This window comes from Notamacropus eugenii, chromosome 2 (assembly GCF_028372415.1).
Source record: "Notamacropus eugenii isolate mMacEug1 chromosome 2, mMacEug1.pri_v2, whole genome shotgun sequence".
Classification (NCBI taxonomy): Eukaryota; Metazoa; Chordata; class Mammalia; order Diprotodontia; family Macropodidae; genus Notamacropus; species Notamacropus eugenii.
Window position 1 is genome coordinate 263,687,361 of NC_092873.1, and position 24,051 is coordinate 263,711,411.

At 37.1% G+C, this 24,051-nt stretch overlaps 1 pseudogene; it reads left to right on the forward strand.

Annotated features, from left to right (window-relative positions):
- The first annotated feature begins 8,170 nt into the window (after positions 1 to 8,170).
- LOC140527178 (tubulin beta chain-like) lies at positions 8,171 to 12,692 on the forward strand (annotated as a pseudogene).
- Positions 12,693 to 24,051: the final 11,359 nt, after the last annotated feature.

The window sequence follows — 24,051 nt, forward strand, 5'->3', positions numbered from 1 at the left end:
AATAGTTACTCTTCACCCCATCCGTCCCACTACACCAGGGTTTACAAACAACAATAAGATTGTTAAGACCTTTACGGCCATATCCAATTTGTTTTCCCTTTTCTCACTGCCCTTTTGTTGACTTGTGTTACCAACTTGTCTTATTACCTTGTCCCAGGCCAAGCCCCTCTTGGTCATAGTTTGGGCCCCAGCTGGCTCAGAATGAATGTAAAGAGCAATTGTTTCTGTTTTGGCCTCTGGCCAAACCTTGAGGATCTTCTCCTCCCAGATTAATTTTTTTTTAAACTAGGTAATAGAGGCTATTCTCTGCCTAGCCTTAGTCATCAAATGGGCACTGCTTCAGTCAAATTGAGATCTGTTAAAGATCTTAGGTTAAAAAGGTTTCCCACTGCATCCAGGGCCACCTCTAGTGATTCTGATCTTTATCTGACCAGATGACTCCAGAGGAGAAAGTGAGGCTGGTAACTTTGTACAGCCTTGCCTTATTTAAATCCAATTCACTTGCATGTTATGGCATCACCTCCTGGATGTCATGGTCCTCTCTGAGAATGAAGGACAAACAAAAACAATAATCTTGTCTCTCTCCCCCCTCTCATTTGGAGGCAACCAGGGTTAAGTGACTTTCTCAGGGTCACACAGATAGTAAATGTCTGAGGCCAGATTTGAACTCAAATTCTCTTGACTTCAGGTACAGTGCTCTATCCACTGTGCCATCTAGCTGCCCTGAAACTCTCTTTTTCTGATGTCATCTCCTCCTTTAAATCTTTCTTTCTTTTTTTTTCCCTTTTCCCTTAGCTTTAGCCCTTTTCTTTCTCCTTGAGTCATTCACTTTTTCTTTCTGGTCTCCCTCCCTCATTTTCTATTTCTTCAGGTTAAATTCATCTTCTTTACCTTTAGCCCCCAAGCCCTTTTTCTCCTCCCCCTTTTTTTTTCTTTCTCCTCATTTTCCTCCACTTTCTGCTTTTTCTTCTCCTCTTCCTCTTCTTCCTCTTTCTCCAAAGTTATCTTACATCCTATCAAATTTCCACTTCCCAAATTCAATCTCTGGCATTTTTCATAGCTCTGTTGTATAACCTTCACAGTTCTTCCCCTTTCAGCTTAAGTTACTTCTTTAATTTAAGTTCTCTTGAAAGCTTAAGGAGAAAATTTTATAATGAGTTATATATATATGTTTCCACAAGATTTAAAACTCCTTGAATGTAGAGTGCACTTATCTCTAAAACCTTTATCTTCTCAACACGTAGAACTTGCATTGCATGTACTAAGGGCAAAGTAAACGGCTTTTTAAATATTAAATAAAACTACCTATATGAGACTAGGAGGCAAAGAAGGGTAAAAACCTACATTTTGTTTTAAGATCTCTTGTTATAAATTGTTTAGACTTGTATGTTTAGCTTGATCCCTGAGGATTTTATCTAAAAGAGAAATGAAAATTGATTGAGTATAAAAACGCCAGTGCTATAATCTCTTAAAAACAGAGACACATTAAAATAGAGAATTTAGGTGAATTGAGAGCTGTCATAATAGTAGCCATCTCTAGGTTGGAGGAGGGGAAAGGGAAGAAAAAGAAGAAATTTATGTGATTTTGTTGTATATTTGAAAGGAATAGTAAGTTGTACATAGTAGATTTGCAGTTTCATGTACAGTCATCATTTTTGTTGTACTCTGTTATGGAAATGCTTGTTTGATTCCATAAATTAAAAATAAAATAAAAAAGAGAAATGAACCTGTCTTTGGCCTTAAGCTCAGTATAGAACGTAGTTTAAAACAAAGACAGATTGATGTCTTAGGCATTCTTGCTCTCACCTATGCACTCTGATGCCAGCCTATGGCACCATTTGCACACAAATTATCAGCTTACCCTTATATTCTCTTCCTTTGGCCCCTAATTGTTTCTTGCCCTGGGCTAGTGACTTTTTGCAAGGCTGTTGGAACCTTCTAATACTTTCATTTTTAAGGATAGCCTTGTTTCCACACCCTTTGCCACTCAGCTGCAGGTGCTGATCTGTGGAAGTGAGAAATTAAAACAGGAATTTTAATTATAGCTCAGCCTTGACTATGTATATGACCTTGAGAAAGCCCTTCACATCTCTGCTGCCTAAGTTTTCCCACCTAGTTGTAAAAGAGAGATGACACAGATTTCTGTCCAGATAGACCTATGAGAAGTCAATCAAAAACTGATTTCAAAGTACTTTGAAGTCTAAAGTTTGTATCTGTTCTAGAAATTAAAGTAATTTAATCCAGAAAATAAATAAATTGTAGTACAATAACCTCCTTTATTTAAAATTTTTTTAAAATACCCTACTTTAATGTAGATTATTCTAGGTAGAAAGTTTCTTTATATATCTAAACAATTCCTTCCTTGTTATAATCTAATCCCCTTCCCCCAATTTTCAGCTAGGAAGGTTTTTGTTTTTAGTTGAAATAATTATTAGGGCTTTAAAAAAAAGCCCACAGTTATTTCCCTTAGCACCTGCTCCTTGCATACCCTAACCCCCCATAAAATTCTTGTAAGAAAGAACATTTAAGTATTCATTGTGGATTGTACAGAGCATTTGCAGTGTTCCCTGGTTACTTCTGGCCATTGCTGAAAGGACTTGACATTGGGTATGACATGGCAAATCCCACGGAATTCCTTCCTAATTCCCCATTTTCTGTGACATTTGGGGGATAGGGTGCTATGTCAGCTGAAAGAAGAGATAGCATCTAGAGCACTCTTTTCCTTCCATCCTCCAGGTGGCATCATGTGACTTAGACCTTGCCTCTTCCTATGTTTCCAGGCTTTTTGAACCCTATACTCCAGTGACATTGACTTCCTTGTTTCTTGTACACAGCATTCTGTCTCCTGACTAAGTATGTTCAGTGGTTGCCTGCCATACGGTGAACTCTCTCCCTTCTCATCTCCATCTTCTAGCTTCCCTCACTTCCTTTAAATCTCAGCTGAAATCCTGCCTTCTACAAGAAGTCTTTCCTTGTCCACTTTAATCTTAGTTTCTTTCCTCTGAGTCTTCCTTTTTATCCTATACATATTTTGTTTTATGTCCCTTTTTTTTCCCATTGTCTTCCTCAATAGACTGTATTCTCCTTGAGGGCAGGGACTATCTTCTGCTTTTCTTTGCATCCCCAGGGCTTAGTGCAGTACTTTGCATGTATTAAGTGCTTAATAAATGGTAAATGTCTTGACTTGAAGCCTTTCATATGATATTACTGATATTATGATAACTCTGTCCTCTAGGCAGCTGGAGTATGAGACTCAACTATGTGAGCTTGGATCTGGGGCTATGGCTCCTTCTTCTGAACCATATATCCTTTCCTGATATTAGATGACTAAGAATCTATCTTGAGATTGATATATCTAGGTATGGAGATGAGCTACTGTGAGTTAGAAAGGTCTGGAGGTTCTGGGTCTTTTTGGTTGAAACAAGATGGCAGCGCAGTCCCAGGAAACTATTTCAGTGGTCTTGGAGAAGATAATGAACAACAAGAGGACTGGCCCAGACTCAGCCCATTATACTAGAAGATGTGCTGGGAGCTATCCGGACCAGCTGAGATAAGGTAAAATGTAAAATTAGCACTCCTGCAAACTTCTTCCTGTTCAGTTGGCTTTGATAAAACCCCAACCACCACCACAAAAACAAATCAAGTCAAAACAAAGCAAATGACAAGCTAATGGCTGGGAACAGCAGTTAGCGCCTTTGCTTATTTATTTATTTTATTCTGAACTCAAATAAAACAAGCATTTCCATAAAATAGTAGAATAGAAAACAAATGATTGCATGTGAAACCTCAGATCTATTATATACAATGTGCCATTCCTTTTAAATATATAATAAAGTTAATATTTAACTTTTTTCTTTTTTTCTTTCCTCCGCCTCCACCCACACTGTAAAGATGGCTATCATTAGACAAAATATATTTGTGTGTGTGTGTGTGTGTGTGTGTATACATATATATGTATATATATGTATGTATATGTAAAACTGTTCTATACATACTTTGATTTATCAATTCTTTCTCTGGATGCAGATAACATCTTCCTTCATAGGTCTTTGTAGTTTATTTGGGTATGCGTATTTATTTTAATTTTATTATGGATATGAACTTTTGAAAGGTTTTTTTTTTCTTTAGCATTTTCTTACGTGTAGAAAATAAATAACTATCCCATACGTGATTCTTATTTTACATTGAATAACTGTCTTCTCCCTCTTTGGGAAAAACCTTAGATATGAACTTAAACCACAGCTTTGAATGATTTGTTCCTGAGGCAGTAGGATGATAGACTTAATGATCCAAAGAGCCTGAAAAAAGGAGCACAGGCCCTCTCTCACTAGAACTTAGGCTTCCCCAGGACTAAACCCTGCCTAGGTCCAGAGCAGAAGTATTTTCTTAGTGGGGAAAGCAGTAGACTCAACACCTTAGTTCCTGTGAGACCAGAAGCGGTTCCGCAATGTTAGGAATAATGTCTGTAGACCACATGATTGAATCTAATAGCATGTACCGCACTCCACATCATAGTTCCCTAATATCTCTACTGAGAAGAGTGACATTGCATCCTCAGTTTTTTGGGTCATTATAACCAAGTCAAGTTCAACTACTTTTTAATGTTTTAATTTATGTTTTGTAGTCAATGATTCTTTTTCCTGGTTCTGTTTTCTTTACTATTTATCAGTTCATATAAAATTTCTGCATACTTTTATGGTTATTTCTAATGGCTCACTTTACAACAAAAAATATCTTGAAGTTGTATAAAGTTTTTCATGTATTACAATTCTTCCAGCCCAATCACTGGGACTCCCTTTCCTTTTCTCTCAGTTAGGACCTTAAAGAGTTGCCTGGGAAACCTAGAAGTTAAATGACATGGCCAGGGTCACCTAGGTATATTTCAAAGATAGGACCTGAAATTAGGTTTTTCTGACTCTAAGAACGGCCCTTTATGTGCACTAAGTCACACTGTCTTTCAGAGACAAAGTTAACCCTATTTATTATCTTTGTTTTCCTTCACTTAAAATAAATGTACATATGACATTGAGACAGACAGGGAGACAGACTTACACACCCAAAACTTCCCCTTTACTGAGTAGAACTGAACTTGTTCAGTAAAAGTTGCTTAGATACCTGGGGGACAATTGTAAATCTTAGACCTGCAAAGGGTCTTGAATCCATTTGGCTCAGGAAGGTCAAGTATATTGTTATTATTGCCTTCAGGAAGATAATCTGATCTCCATTTTACAGATCAGGTGATTGAGACCCATAGCAGCTAAGTGACGTAGGGGAACATTAGTTTTATTTATTGAAGAGATATTAAAGATCATCAGCTTCAGGGCTTCTTCACTTTTTTTGTGTCATGGACCCCTTTGGTAGTCTGGTAATGGATCCATCCTTGGGATAACGTTTTTAAATGCATGTTATTGCTGTTGCTGTGTACATAAAATGAAATACCACAAGGCAACTACAGTATGAGACTAATCTATGTGAGTTTGTACTTGATACAAAAGAAACCAGTTATACTGAAAGTTAACTGAAAGTTATACTGAATAGTTTTAAAATGTTCATAGATCTCAAATTAAAAACTGCTGCTCTAGTTCAACTCCATCATTTTACAGATGAAGAAGCAGAGCCTGACTTGCCCAAGGACTGGAACTCAGATTATTTCTATATTTCTATCATTTAAAAAAAACTTGGAGTTTGAATTCTCTTCTTCCCTTCCACCCCTCCCCTCCCCTCATTGAGAAGGCAGACACTATGATGTCAATTATGCTTGTGGAATTGTGCAAAACATTTCCAAATTAGCCATGTTGCAAAAAAAAAAACCACCCCAAAATAAAGTAAAAAAATTATGCTTCTATCTGCACTCAGACTTTATTAGTTCTCTTTCTGGAGGTGGATAACATTTTTCATCATAAGTCCTTTGGAACTAGATTTTGCATCATTGTATTATTCATAGTAGCTAAATCTTTCACCGTTGACTATCCCTGGAATATTGCTGTTATTGTGCACAATGTTCTCCTGGTTCTGCTTACTTCCCTTTGTATCAGTTTGTGTAAGTCTTTCCAGGTTTTTCTGAAATCATCCTGCTCGTCATTTCACAATAATATTCCAATTCAATCATATACCAGAACTTGTTTAGCCACCTCCCAATTAATAGGCATCCCCTCCATTTCCAATTTCTTTTTTTTTGTGGTTGTTGTTCAATCTTCCTTCATTTAAATTTTTTTCAATTTATTTATTTTTAGTTTTCAACAATAACTTTCATAAGTTTTAAATTTTCTCTGCTTCCTTCTTCTCTTCTTCCAAGAAGGCAGGCAATCTGATACAAACTCTACACATACATTCCTATTAAACACATTTTCACATTAGTCATGTTGCATATAAGAATTATAACAAAGTGGAGAAATCATGAGAGAGAAAAAACAAAACAAAATAAAACAAAAAAGAAAATAGTCTGCATCACTGTGCATTCCAACTTCCATAGTTCTTTCTCTGAATGTGGATGGTGTGTTCCATGATGAATCCTTTGGAATTGTTTTAGGTCCTTGTATTGCTTGGAAGGGTTAAGTCTATCTAAATCAGTCATCACACACTGTGGCTATCTCTATGAACAGTGTTCTCCTGGTTCTGCTCACTTTACTCAGTTTCAGTTCATATAAGTCTTTCCAGGATTTTCTGAAGTCCACCTATTTATCCTTTCTTATAGCACAGTAGTATTCCATTACATTCATATGCCACAACTTATTCAGCTATTCCCCAACTGATGGGCATGCCCTCAAGAGCTGCTATAAGTATTTTTGTTCATATGGGTCTTTTTCCTTTTTATTTTTTAATCTTTTTGGGATTTAGATCTATTGGTGGTATTATCAGCTCAAAGGGTATGCACAGTTCTATAAACCTTGGACATAGTTCCAAATTGTTTTCCAGAATCTCGTTGTTGGAGTTCACAACTCCATCAACAATTCATTAGTGTCCTGTTTTTCAGCATTCCCTCTAGTATCTGTCTTTCCCTTTTTCTATCATGTTAGTCAATCTGACAGGTATGAGGTGGTAACTCAGAGTTGTTTTAATGTACATTTTCCTAATCAATAGTGATTTAGATTATTTTTTTATGTGAGTATGAATACCTTTGATTTCTTCTTCTGAAAACTGCCTGTTTATATCCTTTGACCATTTATCAATTGGGGAATTAAAAAAAAAATTTGACTCAGTTCTCTATATATTTGAGAAATGAGGCCTTTATCAGAGAAACTTGTTATAAAAATTCCTCCCCTCTCAAGTTTCTTGCCTTCCTTCTAATCTTAACTGCATTGATTTTATTTGTGCAACTCCTTTTTAATTTAATGTAATCAAAATTATCTATTTTACTCTCTGTAATCCTCTCTGCCTCTTGTTTGGTCGTAAAGTCTTCCCTTATCCATGATCTGACAGGTAACATTTTCTATGATTACTTAATTTTTTTTTAATGATATCATCCTTTATGTTTAAATCACATACCTATTTTGAACTTATCTTGGTGCATGGTGAAATCTTAATCTATTCCTAATTTCTGCCAAATACTTTCCAGTTTTCCAAGTAATTTTTGTCAAATAATGAGTTCTTTCCCCAAAAGCCTGGATCTTTGAGTTTATCAAATACTAGGTTAATCTGCTATGATCATTCACTACTGTGTTTTATGTACGTAATCTATTCCACTGATCAACCATTCTGTTTCTTAGTACCAGATTGTTTTGTTGGTTACTACTTTGTTTTAGAGTTTGAAATCCAGAACTGCTAAGCCACCTTCCTTCATGTTCTTTTTGTTGATTCTCTTGTATTCTTGACCTTTTGTTCTTCAGATTAATGTTAGCGCTTTTTTCTTCTAGCTCTATAAAATAATTCTTTGGTAGTTTGGTTGGTATGGTCCTGAATAAGTCAATTAATTTAGATAGAATTGTCATTTTTATTATATTGGCTCAGGCTACCCATGAGCAATTAATATTTCTCTAGTTTTTTATATATATGGCTTTATTTGTGTGTAAAGTGTTTTGTCATTGTCCTGGTAGACTCCCAGGTATGTTATATTGTCTGCAGTTTTTTAAATGGAATTTATTTTATATCTTTTGCTGCTGGACTTCTTTGGTAATATAGAAGTGCTGATAATTTATATGGGTTTATTTTATATCCTGCAACTGCTTAAGTTGTTAATTATTTCAATTAGCTTTTTAGTTGATCCTCTAGTATACTCTAAGTGTCCTATCATATCATGTGCAAAGAATGATAATTTTGTTTCCTCATGACCTATTTTAATCACTTCAAATTCTTTTTCTTGTCACTGATATAGCTAACATTTCTAGTATAACATGGAATAATAGTGGTGATAATGGGCATCCTTCCTTCATCTCTGATCTTCCTAGGAAGGTTTCTAGCTTATCCTCTTACAGATAATGCTTGATGATTTTAGGTAAGTACTACTTATCATTTTAAGACATGTTCCAATTATTCCTGTGCTTTCTAGTGTTTTTAATAGGAATTAATGTTGTATTTTGTCAAAAGCTTTTTCTGCATCTATTGAGATAATCATATGATTTTTGTTATGTTTTTCAATGATATGGTCAATTATGCTTTTAGTTTTCCTAATACTGAACCAGCCCTGCATTCTTAGCATAAATCACACCCATAGTGTATAATCCTTGTGATATATTGCTGTAACCTTCTTGCTAGTATCTTATTTAAAATTTTTTACATCAATATTTATTAGCAAAATTGCTCCATAGTTCCCCCCTCCCCCATTTTTGTTCTTCCTAGTTTAGGTATCAGGACCATATTTATGTCATAAAAGGAATTTGATGGGACTCCTTTGCCTTGTTATTAAATAGTTTATATAGTATCTGAATTAATTTTTCTTTAAATGTTTGGTAGAATTCACTTGTAAATCCATCTGGCCCTGAGGATTATTTCTTTCCCCCTGCCCCACTTAGTAGTATTTTATTTCTTCTAATTACATGTAAAGATAGTTTTCAAAGTCCATTTTTGTAAGATTTTAGTTCCAAATTTTCCTCCCTTCCTCCCTGTCCTATTCCCTTCCCAAGACAGCAAGCAATCTGACATAGGTTATGTGTGTACAATCATGTCAAACATTTCCACATTTGTCATGTTGTGAAAGAAGAATTGAAACCAATGAGAAAGAAAAAGTAGAACAGTGACAATAGTATGCTTCAATCTGCATTCAGACTCCATAGTTCTTTCTCTGGATGTGGACAGCATTTTCTGGGGATTATTTCTTAGAGAATATTCTTCATTTAATACTCTGGCTGGTGAGGGAAGCTGTTCAGCATCTGTTCACCTCGAGGCTTCCTGCTGATGTGACAGAAACTTACCAGGGGCAGTGAGAGATATATTTCCACCCCAATGCCTCTGAAAAGAATTAAAGAACAAAAACGGGATGCTTCTGAGAATTGGGCAGCTGATGGCCTTGGTGGTTTATTGGAAACTTGGACAAAAGTACCCAAATGCTTAATGGACATGAAAAGGGACTCCCATGCAAGTCCTCAGGAGAATTCTGTCTCAGAAGACACAGCTAGAAATGCAGTTTTTCCTTATTTCTTTGGCTTGGAAAAAGAGTGTTTTGGCTTTTGCGACAAACTCTCTGTAGTTTTCAGATCTACAAGCAATTGTGCTGGTGTCGGGGGCAGGAGGGCAGGGAGCTTTAATACTAGGGAGCCTTAATTGGAATTTGGTATATGCAGCCTTGCTTCAAATTGCAGGTCTCTCAACTTCAAACAACCCCTCAGCATATGAAGAGAGAGAAAAAGTGGACTGGCCAGGAGTGACAGCTTCTAGAGGGGGATGGGAACTGGGGAAGGCCAAGGAAGGTCATCAGGAGAAAGAGTTTAACCTCTCCCTTCAAGAGGAGAAAACAATGGATCCTTCGGTACAAGGTAGAATGTGTCCCATTGATACTTTCCAACCAGCCCTGTCAAGAGACAAGAGCAGCATGAAGTGTGTCTTTGAACTGAAAGTGAGTCCCCAGCCTAGCCAAGTAGAACAGTAACCGATATGCAGCCTGGCAGTGGCTCTCGAGTTACATACCCATTAACTAGAGGGTATTACACTGGCTATCAGATTCCTGCTTTTACCTTGGTCAGGCTTCAGAGCACAAGACTTCTAAAGGACTGTACCATGGAGCAGTCCCTTATTTTATGAGACAGTGTGTCAGACTTGGCTGCCTTGCCCAAGTATCCAGTTTAATATCCTGAAGGGTCAATTAGGCATCTATCTACTGATGTACTGGCTTTGAAAAAAAAAATCACTACTAGCATAATCCCTTCTAGGCCCTCAGTGCAGGAAAATGCCAAGAGATTATTATAAAAACACAAGGCAATTGGAAACTGGCCAAAAAAAAAAAAATTCAGTGAAATGGAAATGTGTTTGATCTTCCTCCAGGATTGTCTATTTTTCATTTTAGTCTTCTTTGAAAACAAAGGACAAACACAACAATTTTTTATTTACAAAACAAAAATCCCTTGCCTTTCCTAGGTCCAGAAGAGTGTATTCAGCAGGAGAGGGTTCTATACAATGATTAGGAGGGATGCTTTGGAAACATTGAATCCCTGTAGGATGTCTTAATGCCTTTTCGGAAAATAAAAACACGTTGTCATTGACAGATGAAACATAAAAAGGCCCACTTTGTCCAGGAATGCTCAATAGGCTCAATGAATGCCTGTTAAGTTTACTCAAGGACAGTGGTGGAATGAGTTAGACTCAGGGACAGGAAAACCTGAATTCAAGTGTTGCCTCTGAATGTATACTGGCTATACTCCCTTGGCAAGTGATTTTTCTGTGCTCTAGGAGCCAAAGTTGCAGAGAAGGTGCTGACCTTCATTGACAGAGGAACTTGACTCATCCAGAAGGTTCCTATATTAATGAAATCACAGGTCTGGTCACTATCCATAAGTCTAGGAAACATTTCCTTAGAAATGAACTAGAAATAGTTCCACTGTCATTTCCATTCTCTCCTTAGCATATTAATTATTATTTATATAGTCCTTCACAACTTGTAAAATGCTTTTTACCTCATTTGATCATCACAGCTCTCTGAAGTAGGTGCTGTGCTTATTCCCATTTTACAGATGAGAAAACTAAGACATAGAGAGGTTAGGTGACTTTTCTTGGGTCATTTAGCAAATAAATGTCTGAAGCAAGATTTGATTTCAGTTCTCCCTGACTCCAGGTCCTGACCTCTGTCTACATGTTACTGAGCTCTCATCTAATGCTTAGTTCTGGTAGGCACATATTGATGTGGACAGAATTAGAATTAGAATAACATGGATGGCACAAAACATCTAATTTGGGCAAAGTTTCCATCCTGAGTTTGAAAAAGTTGAGAATCTGGTTTCCATCTTGAAGTCAAAGAAGGGAAAGATTGATTATACAGTAATGAAGCTGGCCAAATTCCTTGGACTTTGGCAACATTGAAAAACTGTTGGGTAGTTGTTTGTAAAGCAGGCATGCTCCCTTAGGCTAATGCAGCTCTTAAACAAAGAGCACGCATGGTCAACAGAACTTCAACCAGAGAAGGCAGGGCATTGATCTGAGGTGACAAGAAATGAGGGACTACTATTCTCTAGTTTGAACTAGTTTTATAGTTCTATAGTTCTAACAAGAACATCTGCTGCTATCCTGCTCTGAGGCTGATTATGGGAAACTCCCATGTTGGACATCTACAACTCAACAGATCTGAAAGAGAACTCCTTATCTTTCTCCCACAAACCCTCCCCTCTCCCTAACGTCCTTATTTCTGCTATGGTATTTATGGTATTCTGCTATATATATTTTATGTGATTATGTTGCTAATGAAGCCTTCTATAATATCTGTTTCAGAATCCGGAAACTGACCATTCCCATGTCTAGGGTCAACAACCATGAGTGGCATCACCCGCTGCTTAAGCTTCCCAGGGCAGCTGAGCACTGACTTGGATAAGCTGTAATGAACATGGTCCACTTTCCCCATCTGCACTTCTTTATGCCTGGATTTGCTCCACTGACTAGGCATGACAAACAGCAGTACTTTGCTTTGATTGTGCCAGAGCTCACCCAGAAGACATTTGCATGCAAAGAAAATGATGGCTGTTTGTGATCCACAGCATGGACGCTATCTTATAGTGACAACCGTGGTCAGAGGCTGTATGTCCATGAAGGAGGAAAATGAACAAATGTTCAATGTTCAAAGCAAGGACAGCAGTTTCTTTGTCAGATAGATCCCCAGTGATGTGAAAATTGGCATTTGTGACATCTCTCTCCAAGGTGTGAAAATATCCATCATCTTCATTGGTAATGGTACTTCCATCCAAGAGCTCTTTATGCACATTTCTGAGCAGTTTACAGCCATGTTTCCAGGAAGGCTTTCTTACACTGGTGTACTGGAGAGGGCATAGATGAAATGGAATTCACTGAACCAGATAGCAACATGAATGATTTTGTTTCTGAGTATCAGCTCACAGCTGAGGGTGAGGGAGATTGAGGAGGATGCTGAAGAAGAGGTTATGTGAAACTGTGCATCAGTTACTCCAAATTATGTTGAAAACTGCATGAACTCTTATTCACTCACAAAATTATTTTTCTGATGCTAATGTCTTGCTGCATTCTGCACTTGCTATTTTCCTGTCCATTGACATCAACTGCACAGATAACACCATTAAAACATTTTTCATAGTGAAAAAAAAGCCAATTTTTTTCAGGTTTGTGGGCTTGAAATCATCCTAATTCTTCCTTTTCCCTCCCTCACCTATCCAATCATTTGCCAAGTCTTGTTGACTTTGCCTTCACAAGATGACTCATGGTCCATTTCCCTTCCATTTCTCATACAGTCACTTCCCTAGTTTAGCCTCTCATCACCATTCACCTGAACTATTATAATAACCTAATTAGTCTTCCTGCCTCAAGTGTCTCCCCTCTCTCTTCTCTTGCACCTGTTCAATCAGTATTCCTACAGCACAGATCTGACAGTGTCATCAGGAAACTCCAGAGGTCTCTCATCATCTGATGGATAAAAATACAAACTCTTCTATTTGGTGTTTATATATTTTTACAATTGGGCATCAGTATTTTTCAGGCTTATTGCACATTCCTTCACTCATGCTACATGCCAGCCAAACTGGCCCACTTATCGTTCCCCACATGTGAAATTCTATCTTTCATTTACAGGCTGTCTTCCTGGCCTGGACTGTACTCCCTCCTTGCCTCTACCTCATAGTATCTATCCCTAGCTTCCAGCAAAGTTTAGCTCTAGTTCCTGTAGATTGCCAAACCTGTTCCCCCACACCTCAGTTCATACTGCCTTCCTTTATTTTTTCCTATGTACATTTTGTTTTTCCCTTATATAATAAATATAAGCTTCTCATCTATGGATCCTTAGTACTTAACATTTTGTCAGGAACATAGTTGTTTGTCCTTCGTTTTTCAAGAGAACCAATGACATCATGGGTGATGTTTTGTGCATGAATTGTTTTGAAGTGAAGCAGAGTTTCATGCTGCAACTCAGGAACATAGTAGGTACATAATAATGTTTGTCCTTGGTTTCTAGGCAGGTTTTAACTTATGTGACCCAAATAACTTGACAATAGAACTGAAAGAACTATGCAAGCTCTCTAGATGGCAGAACGATATGTGGCTCTGGGGAGTCTGAGTGACTTTCTCTGGGGCGAGGGGGGACTGTCTGTCTTTGTGATCCTCTCTATCACTTATAATTCCTGGGAAAGTCTTGTTTGACTGTGCTGGAAGCTGCTTGATGTTTTAGACTTGGAATACCTCACAGAAAGACTGGACAGTAGTGATTCCTAGTCACAAGGCAGAAATAAGAGAAAATAGGGAAAGGGAGAATCATAGGAAATAAGAGAGAATTTCAACTGTTTCTAACCTGGAACTGTTAGACCCTTTTGGGGATCCTCTCCCATAGAATCATAGAGTTTAGATCTAGAAGAGACATTCCATCTAGTCCAACATACCAGTCTTTCATCTACCTTATTTTAAAGATAAATCCAGAGCAGCTAAAGTCCAGAGCAGTGAAATGACTTGTGTGAAGTCATGCACCTAACAGTTGGCAAAGCCAGATTCTGAACCCAAGTTTTCTGACTCAAAATCGAGTACCATTTTTTCGTTGTTGATGGCACTTTTTGAGTCTTTTCCTGCTCTTCTAGGTGTGATTGTATTAGAAATCATTGACCCTGATTGGCCTGTTGGTCTGTCATATTATTGACTATGTGAGCATTCCTACAAGACAGGGGAGATCAGCCATCTTGGTGTTTATATGAGCACCTCTGTAAGAATGGGGAGACAATGGGGTCAGCAATTTCAGCACATCATGGTATAAGGGAAAGAACACTAGATTCAATCAGGAACCTGGGTTCCAATCTCAGCTCTGTTACTAATTTGCTATTTGAGTTTAAATGAATCAGTTAATATTTCTGGTCCTTAATTTCCTCATCTTTTAAATGAGGAGTTTGGGACTACATGGTCCCTTCCAACTCAGGAAGTCTGAAGTGTTATGATAACAACATTACTTTAATTGTTACTTTAAAAAAATTTATTTTCAATTAGCAAGCATTTTTTTTCTTTTTAATGAACATGCATAATCTAGTAAAACAAAATTTCACACTGGCCATGCCTCCAAATTTGTCTTTTTCTGTGTATTTGGCCCATCACCTCTGTGCTGAAAGCATTCTTCATCACTGGGTCTATGTGACCTTGCTTGAATATTCCATTGCTCTTCAGTCTTTCAAAGTCATTCATTTTTACAGAGTTGTTGGATGATAGCATTAATGAATGAACAGTACATTTGGAAATTCTAGATTACTCTCTGTAACTTTTAAAGACAATACATAAAAATAAAATCAGTAAAAAAAGCACTTACTTAAATATGGCACCTAGTATGTCCCAGGCACTGTGCTAAGTGTTTTATAACTTATTATTTCATATGATCCTCACAACCACCTTGGGAAGGAGATGCTATTATTATCAACTCTATTTTATAGTTGCGGAAACTGAGGCAAACAGAGATTAAGTGACTTGCTCAAGGTCGCATAGCTAGTAAGTGTCAAAGATCATTATTTGAACTCAGGTCTTGCTAACTCCAGGTGGTGCATTATCTACTGCAGTGCCACTTAGCTGCCAATTCTCTTGAGATCATAGGAAAGTGGTTCTAGAGCAGAAAGGAACCCCAGAGGCTATCTAGTTCATAAACCAAATCACCATGAACAAACTTATTTGGATTGCTTTTTTTCTAAAAACTTTCCAAATATTGGGTGAACATTTTAAAGAGAGATTGCATAGTGAAGGACAGTGAGGTAGTATGGTGAATAAAGTGCTGGACTTGGAGTCAGGAAGACCTGAGTACAAATATGACCTGAGACACTTACTAATTGTGTGACCTTGGGCAAGTCACTTAATCCTGTTTGCCTCAGTTTTTCATCTGTAAAATGAGCTGGAGAAGAAAATGACAAATCACTCCAGTATCTTTGCCAAGGAAACCCCAAATGGAGTCATGAAGGGTTGATCTTGACTGAACAACTAACAACAAGTCCAGTGAAATGGAGAGAAGAGCTGGCCTTGGTATTAGGAACACTTGGGTTGAAGTTCTGCTTCTGACATTAACTGTGTGACTCTGGGCAAGTAATTTATTTATGGGCCATTTAATTCCTGGTAAGGTAACTTTAGCATCAACTGTGTTCTCTTTGGATGTTCTTCACAAACTCTTATTTAAGTAACTTCTTTTTATTTCTCCTTCCATGAGGAGGCAAACTTTCAAAAATGAGGTAAACTCTGTTCCTGGATAGTTTCGTCTTTTCACTCATCCCGGTTTCATTAAAAGTATGAATTTCACTGAACTCCCGCAGGAGCTGAGATAGAGTATTGTAGCTTTACATCCCCGAGCCAGGATGTGCCAAGTGGGAGTGACTTATCTTACCCACCTCCTGGTGACTATTGTGGGCTTGCTTCCAGATTATTTACACTTGGTTCTCAACCATTTTGCTCATCATCTTCCTCTCCCCATCCACCCAACTCTTTAACTATATGTACTGAGGATACATCTATATTGATGTTCCCTCAAACTTCCTAACCTTTTATTTCCTTATTCTCTTTAAATCATGTCAGCTTAGTCACACAGGGATGGTCATACCCTGCATCTAATTATTAGCCATAATAATAATTGGATTATTTCCTTAATCAAAAAGTCTGACATTGCTTTTATTGTTCAGTTATTTTCAGTCATGTTCAACCCTTTGTGATCCCATTTGGGGCTTTCTTGGAAGTGCTTTGCTGCTTCCTTTTCCAGCTCATTTTACAGATGAGGAAACTGAGTCAAATGGGGTGAAGTGACTTGGTGCAGAGTCACAATCTAGTAAGTATCTGAGGCTGGATTTGAACTCAGGAAGAGAAGTCTTCCTGCCTCCAGACTCAACACTCTATTCATTGTATCACCTCTATCTGAATATTACTGCCTATCATTCCCTATCCCTCCCAAACCTATTCTTTAACCTCATTGCTACCTCCAATGCTTGCACTTTCCTCCCTTCCCAGTCAGTTTGGTAGTGCAGTGGATAGACTGTTGAACTTGAAATCAGGAAGAGGTAATGTTAGACACCTACTAGCTGTGTGATCCTGGGTATGTCACTTAACTTCTGACTGCCTTAGTTTTCTCATCTGTAAAATGGAGATAATTGTAGCACCTACATCACAGGGCTACTGAGAGGATAAAATGAGATATTTGTAAAAGCACTTTGCAAACTTTAAAGTTCTAGCTGCAATAATAGTAATTATTATTAACCCTATAGTTAGCCAATTAAACTCTATAATTATAATCTACTCTTGAATCCTTTGCACTTTTGTTCTGTTTATGTTTATTCCTACCAAATCCTGGTTTATTCTCACTATTCCCTTCCTCTGTTCCCACTCACATGCTTGATTCTTACTCATTTACCCAAAATGTTAGCTATATGTTCCAAGCTTCCCCTTTCAGATTATCTTCATGTATTCTGTATATATCTTCCGTGTAAGTGTGTAATAGATAGGGCACTGGGTCTGGAGTCAGGAATCACTCTAGTATCTTTGCCAAGAAAACCCTAAAATGGGGTCATGAAGTGTTGGACACTACTGAAAAATGACTACCACCCACAACAATCTTCTGTATGCCTAATTATTTACATGTTGCCTCCCCATTAGAATGTAAACTCCTTGACGTGACAGACTAATTGGTTTTTTCTCCTTTTTCTGTGTTCTTAGCACTTAGTATAGTGCCCAGCACTAAAAATTCTTAATAAATGCTCATTTACTAACTTCATGTCATCTACAAATTTACTAAGCATGCTATCAGTGTCTTCCTCCAAGTCACTGATAAAATGGAGAGGCAGCATGGTGCAGTGAATACATATGTATGTTAATGCATATGTAGAATGTGATAATTAGAATAATTATAGCACTGTTATAATTACTCTAATTATATTATCCATAATAATATACGTTATGCATATGTATTTTCTCTCTCTCTATTGATATGTATTCAGAAGATCAGAGTCTGAAGCCCAATTTGGTTACTTGATCCATCTGTGACATTGAGCAACTCACTTCAGCTCAGCCTTCTGGGTTGCTTCATCAATATTTGTTGACTCCTTTAGTGGTTCTAGTCAGAGAGCAGTTTGGCTCCAAGTAACTCAATAATGCAGACACAACATCTTTGTCCTCCAGACAGACATTTGATCTTGGCTCTGGCTAATCTTTCAGTTAAATTGGAATCCTGTGTTGGCAAATGCTACAGTGGAATTACTGTATTATGACAGATCACAAACCTCATGTTATTACTTCATTATCAAAATAGTACTTACTGGCACACACAGCCTTTCTTGCTAGGTGCTAGAAAAGGCTTCCTTAAAGGATCAATGAGTCAGTCATAATGAGATCTAAAAGAGGAAATTCTCAGATAATTAAGTTTAAATGAATAGTGGCAGACACAAAATACCCCTTCTGTCTACCTTATTCAAGTACAGTATAGTTATATGAAAATAAAGAGTAGGGGGCACAGGGGAAAATACATAGATGCACACAGGACAAAATTTCTCCATGATCAACCATCCCTCCCCCAAACAATTCAAAATCTCATGAAGCCTTAACAATATGGTATCTCAGAGTTGGTAGGGACCACAGAAGCCATCATGTTCAGTCTGTTCTTGAACAGGAATTCCCTATACCCAATAAAGATAGATAAGTACTGGATACGGACTCAGGAAGATCTGAGTTCAAATTTACACCCAACTGTACTATCCTGGGCAAATCACTTAACTACTGTCTGCCTCAGTTTCCTCATCTGTGAAACTGGGATAATAGCACCTACCTCACTTTGTGACAAAATGAGCTACTATCTGTAAAGTGCAAACCTCTGCAAACCTTAATGCTATTGCCATATCTCTGCTTGAATGTTCCTGATGAGGAGGGAATGTAATACCTCCTAAGACAGCCCAGTCCACTTCCAGACAACCTTTATTCTTAGGGTATTTTTCCTTATGCTGAACCTGGAACTCCCTCCCTACTTTTATCCATTATTCCTAGTTTAGCTTTCTGGGGACAACAGAACAAATCTAACCTCTCTGCTTTTTGACAACTCTTTGAATATTTGAAGGCAGTCATTACATCTTCCTAAATTATTTTCTCTCTTCCAGGCTAAATAATTTTAGTTCCATCATGTCAAAGAACCTTTGTGAAGTTGTGGGAACTATATTTTGTAATGAGACTGAATCGATGATTAGGTTAATGGTGGCCACAGTGGTGATTAAATGGTTTATATTGTTGGAAGACAGAATAGGATTTACTGCTGTAAGGGATACTAGAGGTCTTTTAGCTCAAGCCTTTCATTTTCCAGATAAGGAAACTGAGACCCAAAGAGTTAAGTGACTCATCTATAGTAACTCTGTAGGTAGCAGAGCTAGGATTGAAAGCCAGGTCTTTTGACTGCTAATTCAGTGTTCTTTCTCCTATATGATGCTTCATGAAGGACTGGAAAAAACTCTAGCCTGAAGCTGGAATCAGGCTAGCTTTCAGCTTGCTCTGGTGTCACCTTGATCTCCAAATGGAGACAAATCCACAAGCCTCCATTTCTCTATCTGTTATAGAAATCCTTGCACCACCTGCTTCCTAGGATTGTGTTGAGAGAAAGCATGAAAGCTTTAATAGCTTAAAATCACACTGGGATTGTTGGGACACAGAGTATACAGTGTGAATTACCTCATATGTAATTCAAAATAGGTTTTGTCAGCTTAGTCAGTAAAGCATGAAACTCTACCTCTGGGTCATGAATTCCACAATGGATGTACCTGCTTTCAGGTTGCCAGGTGGCACATTGGATAGAGCGCTGGGCTTAGAGTCGGGAAGACCTGAGATCAAGATCTGTCTCAGACACTTATTAGCTATGTGACCCTGGACGTTTAAACTATCTCAGCCTGTTTTCTTGCATCTTCTTGTAAATTTACTTTCTTCTTACCATATTGTATTATAGCTATTTATATACGTTTAATATTTCCCTTTCTAGATTGTAGTCTCATGGACAATATGATTGTGTGTAATTTATATTTATATCTCCTTCAGGACTTAATTGAGTACCTCATAGGGGGTACTCCATAAGGGTCTGCTAAGTATTAACATACTCAAAAAGCTACTAAGGGAGAGACAGAATGGGGAAGAACCCATTATGAAGGCAAGTTTCAGTCACAATTTGGATTGAAGCCCTGACATATCCTGGCTGTGCAATTGTGGGCAAGTCAATCTGTCACTGTCTCAGGCAACTTACTGAAGAACAGTTGATGATCTATGTTGATAGAGGGAATTTCCTCACTGGGAGTTCACATCAGTGAAATCACAGCTCCAGACCAAAAACCAAGCAAACAAGATACATGGTACAGTGGGAAGCAATTTGCAGAAATAGGACTGACTCTCTCTCTCTCTTTCTCCCTCCCTCCCTTCTTCCCTTTCTCTTTTCCTCTCTCCATTCCTCCCTCCCTCCTTCCCTTCCTCTCTTTCCTTCATGCAAACAAAGCAAAAATGATATCACAATCACAAATTTATGTGGGAATACTGGGTGAGGGTGAATGGGAGGAGAGTTTCCATATTGGTCTTATTCAATTTAAAATACTTTATTTACTGTAAAATATGAGACTTAAAATTAATTAAAAAAAGACTTTGTTGTATCATTTTCCAGTCATGTTTGACTCTTCATGATCCCATTTGGGACTTTCTTGGCAAAGATACTGAAGTGGTTTGCCATTTCTTTCTCCAACTCATTTTATAGATGAGGAAACTTAGGCAAAGAGGGTTAAGTGGCTTGCCCACAGTTACACAGTGAGCAAGTGTCTGAGGCTGGATTTGAACTCACAAAGAAGAGTCTTCCTGTCTTCATGTCTGGCATTCTATCCACTGCACTGCCTAGCTGCCCAACATTACTCTTAATGTCCTTAAGGATATTTCTCTTATGTTCACCATCCTAATAAACATCTACTTTATTTTATTTTTTAAATTAATATTTTATTTTTGCCCAATTCTATGTAAAATATTTTTTACACTCTTTTTAAAATTTTGAGTTCCAAATTCTCTGCCTTTTCCCCTCTTCCCTAATTGAGAAGTCAAGCAATTTGATATAGGTTATATATCTACAGTCATGCAAAATATATTTCCAGATTAGTCATGTTGCGAAAGAAAACACAGACTAAAAAAAAAACAAAAAAAAAAAACCAACAAGAAAAATGAAGAAAGAAAAAAAAATATGGTTCGATCTGCATTCAGACTTCATCAGTTCTTTCTTTAGAGATGGGTAGCATTTTTCATCATAAGTTCTTTGGAATTATCTTGAATCATTGTATTCATGAGAATAGCTAAGTCATTTACAGCTAATCATCATACAGTATTCTTGTTACTGTGTACAATTTTCTCATTTGTGCTCATTTCACTTTGCATCAGTTCATGCAAACCTTTCCAGGTTTCTCTGAGAGCATTCTGCTTGTCATTTCTTATAGCACAATAGTATTCTACCACCATGATATACAACTTGTTCAGCCATTCCCCAACTGATGGGAATCTCCTCAATTTCCAATTCTTTGCCACCACAAAAAGAGCTGCTATAAATGTTTTTGCACAAATATGTCCTTTTCCTTTTAAAAATATCTTTGGGATGCGGACCTAGTAGCAGTGTTGCAGAGAAGTTTTCTTTCTTTCTTTCTTTTTTTAAAAAATATTTAGTATTTTATTTTTCCCTAGTACATGTAAAAACAATTCTCAACATTTGGTTTCAAAACCTTGAGTTCCAAATTCCTTCCCTTTCCCTCCCCCCACAATTGGGAAGGCAAGCAATTTGACATAGGCTATACATCTGTAATCATGCAAAACGTTTCCATAATGGTTATGTTGTGAAAGAAAATATAGACAAAAAACCCCCTCAAGAAAAATAAAGTAAAAAAGAGTATGCTTCAATCTGTATTTAGACACCATCAGTTCTTTCTTTGGAGATGGATAACATTTTTCATCATAAGTCCTTCAGAGCTGATCAATGTGTTGCTGAGAATACCTAAGTCATTCACAGCTGATCACCTTCCAATATTGCTATTAGTTTGTACATAGTATATTTCACTTTGCATCAGCTTATACAAGACTTTCCAGGTTTTTCTGAGAGTATCCTACTCATCACTTCTCAGAGCACAATAGTTTTCATCATATTCACATACCAATTTTTCAGTTATTCCCCAGTTGATGGGCATCCCCTAATTTTCCTGTTCTTTGCCCTCAGAAAAGAGTAGCTATAAATATTTTTTACATGTAGGTCCTTGTCCTTTTTGTTTTGGCATACAGACTTAATAGTGGTATTGCTAGGTCAAAGGGTATGCAAGGTTTTATAACCCTTTGGGTATAGTTCCAAATTGCTCAACAGAATGGTTGAATCAGTTCACGACTCCACCAACAGCGCATTAATGTCTCATTTTTTCCCATATCCCTTCCATCATTTGTCCATTTTCTTTTTCCGTCCTTTTAACCAATCCTATAGGCATGAGGTAGTACCTCAGAATTGCTTTTTTTCCAATCAGTAGTGATTTAGAGCATTTTTATATGGCTGTAGATAGCTTTGATTACTTCATCTGAAAACTGTTCATATCTTTTGATCATTTATCAGTTGAGTAATGGTGAGGATCTACTTTCATAACCTGACTGTCACTTACTACCTTTGTGATCATAGGCAAGTCACTGAACCTTTCTGTTCCTCAGTTTCTAGTAGAAAGAACATTGGCTTTGGAATTAGGGGACCTGGTTCAAATCTTGCCTCTGACGTTTTCTATATGTATAGGGCTCTGGGAAGGTTGCTTAAACTCTTCAGCTCTTAGTTTCTTTTTCTGCAAAATGAGGTGGTTGTGCTAGATGATTTCTAAGGTCTTTTCCAGCTTCAAGGATCCTATTCTGTGACAAAATGTAGCTCATGATATCATATCTAGTTCGTTACTAAATTTCTCTTTCATTTGAAAAAGTGAAGAAGAAGAAGAGCCAACCAGTGTATTTTAGCCTGAAAATGACAGCAAGAGAATCTAGAATGCTTGCTGTAGTACTTGGTTCCAAAAATGTCAGGGGACTAAACAGAGCAGCTGTTAATTAATTAATTGATCTGTCCATGTATTTATTTCTTCATCCATCCATTTATTTACTAAATTAAAATTTATTTTTCTTAAGTACGTGTAAAAAATTTAAAAATGGCATTCATTTATAAAAATTTTAAGTTCCAAATGATCTTCCTCTCCTCCCTCCAACCTTGAGAGAGCAGGAAATTTGTTATACATGATTGCACATGTATAACCAATATCAGAATGCTTGACATCTTGGGAAGGGAGGGGAGGGAGAAAAATTTGGAACCCAAAATCTTATGAAAAATGAATGTTGAAAATTATCTTTACATGTAATTGGAAAAAATTAAAATACTATTTAGAAAAAGAAAAGAAATTTATTATAGTTTATACACGTACTTTCATGAAAAGCATATTTCCATATTATCCATGCTGCAAAAGAAAACACAGACCAAAAGAAAACCACACAGACACACACACACAGACACACACACACATACACGCCAACCCCCAAGAAAAATAAAGTAAAAAAAAAAAAGTCTACATTGAGGCTGTCAGTTCTTTCTCTGGATGTAGATAGTAAACAGAGCATTTGTAAGGCAGAAGAAATCGAATTCCAGTGTGGGCTGTGCACAAGACCATACTGTCAGTAGGTAATTAGATTAAACAGTGATGCAAATTTTTGGAATGTGGAACTCTTTCTCTTCTTTTAACACTCATTGAAATAAATGTTAGCTGTTGGTTTTGTGTATAGTATAGCCTCAAGAAAAGCCCCTTAACCACAGTAACCACTGCTTTAGGAAGGGGAATTGTTCAGTTTCTACTATTTCCATGACATATCTTCTTCTTAGTTACTCCTAATTCTGGTGGTGAGACATGTGACATGGACAGAGTTAAAATTAGATTTAAAAAAACCCTACACATTACTGATCAAATGTGAGCTCTTTGAGGACAGGGTCAGTTTCATCTTTTGTCTTTGTATTCCAAGTGCCTAGCACAGTGCTGGACATAGAATAAGCACTTAAGAAATAATAAATATATTAATAAATGCTTATTGATCAATTGATCAGTCTCTTGGATCTTGTTTGCGTAAAATTCTTATCTTGTACACAAGAATTGTAGGAGTAAGGATTTGCTGTTTTAATTCATTTATTTCTTAAGAAACTGTTTGTGTAAGACCAGAATTGTTGGCAATAACCTTTTAAATTATTCATCTTAGAAATGTTTAATAGGTGTTGTTATCAACTTCCTTCCCCTTTCATCTTTACATTTCACAGCTATCACATTAAAGGTACATTATGAGAAGGGGAAGCCTTTTATACACAGGTAATATAACTACTAGGAATTACAAAACCACACTACCCAACATGACTATATTGAAAATAGAGTAGACACTATCAAATACTATGAGTTATACAAGAGATTGGAACGTAATAATTATAAA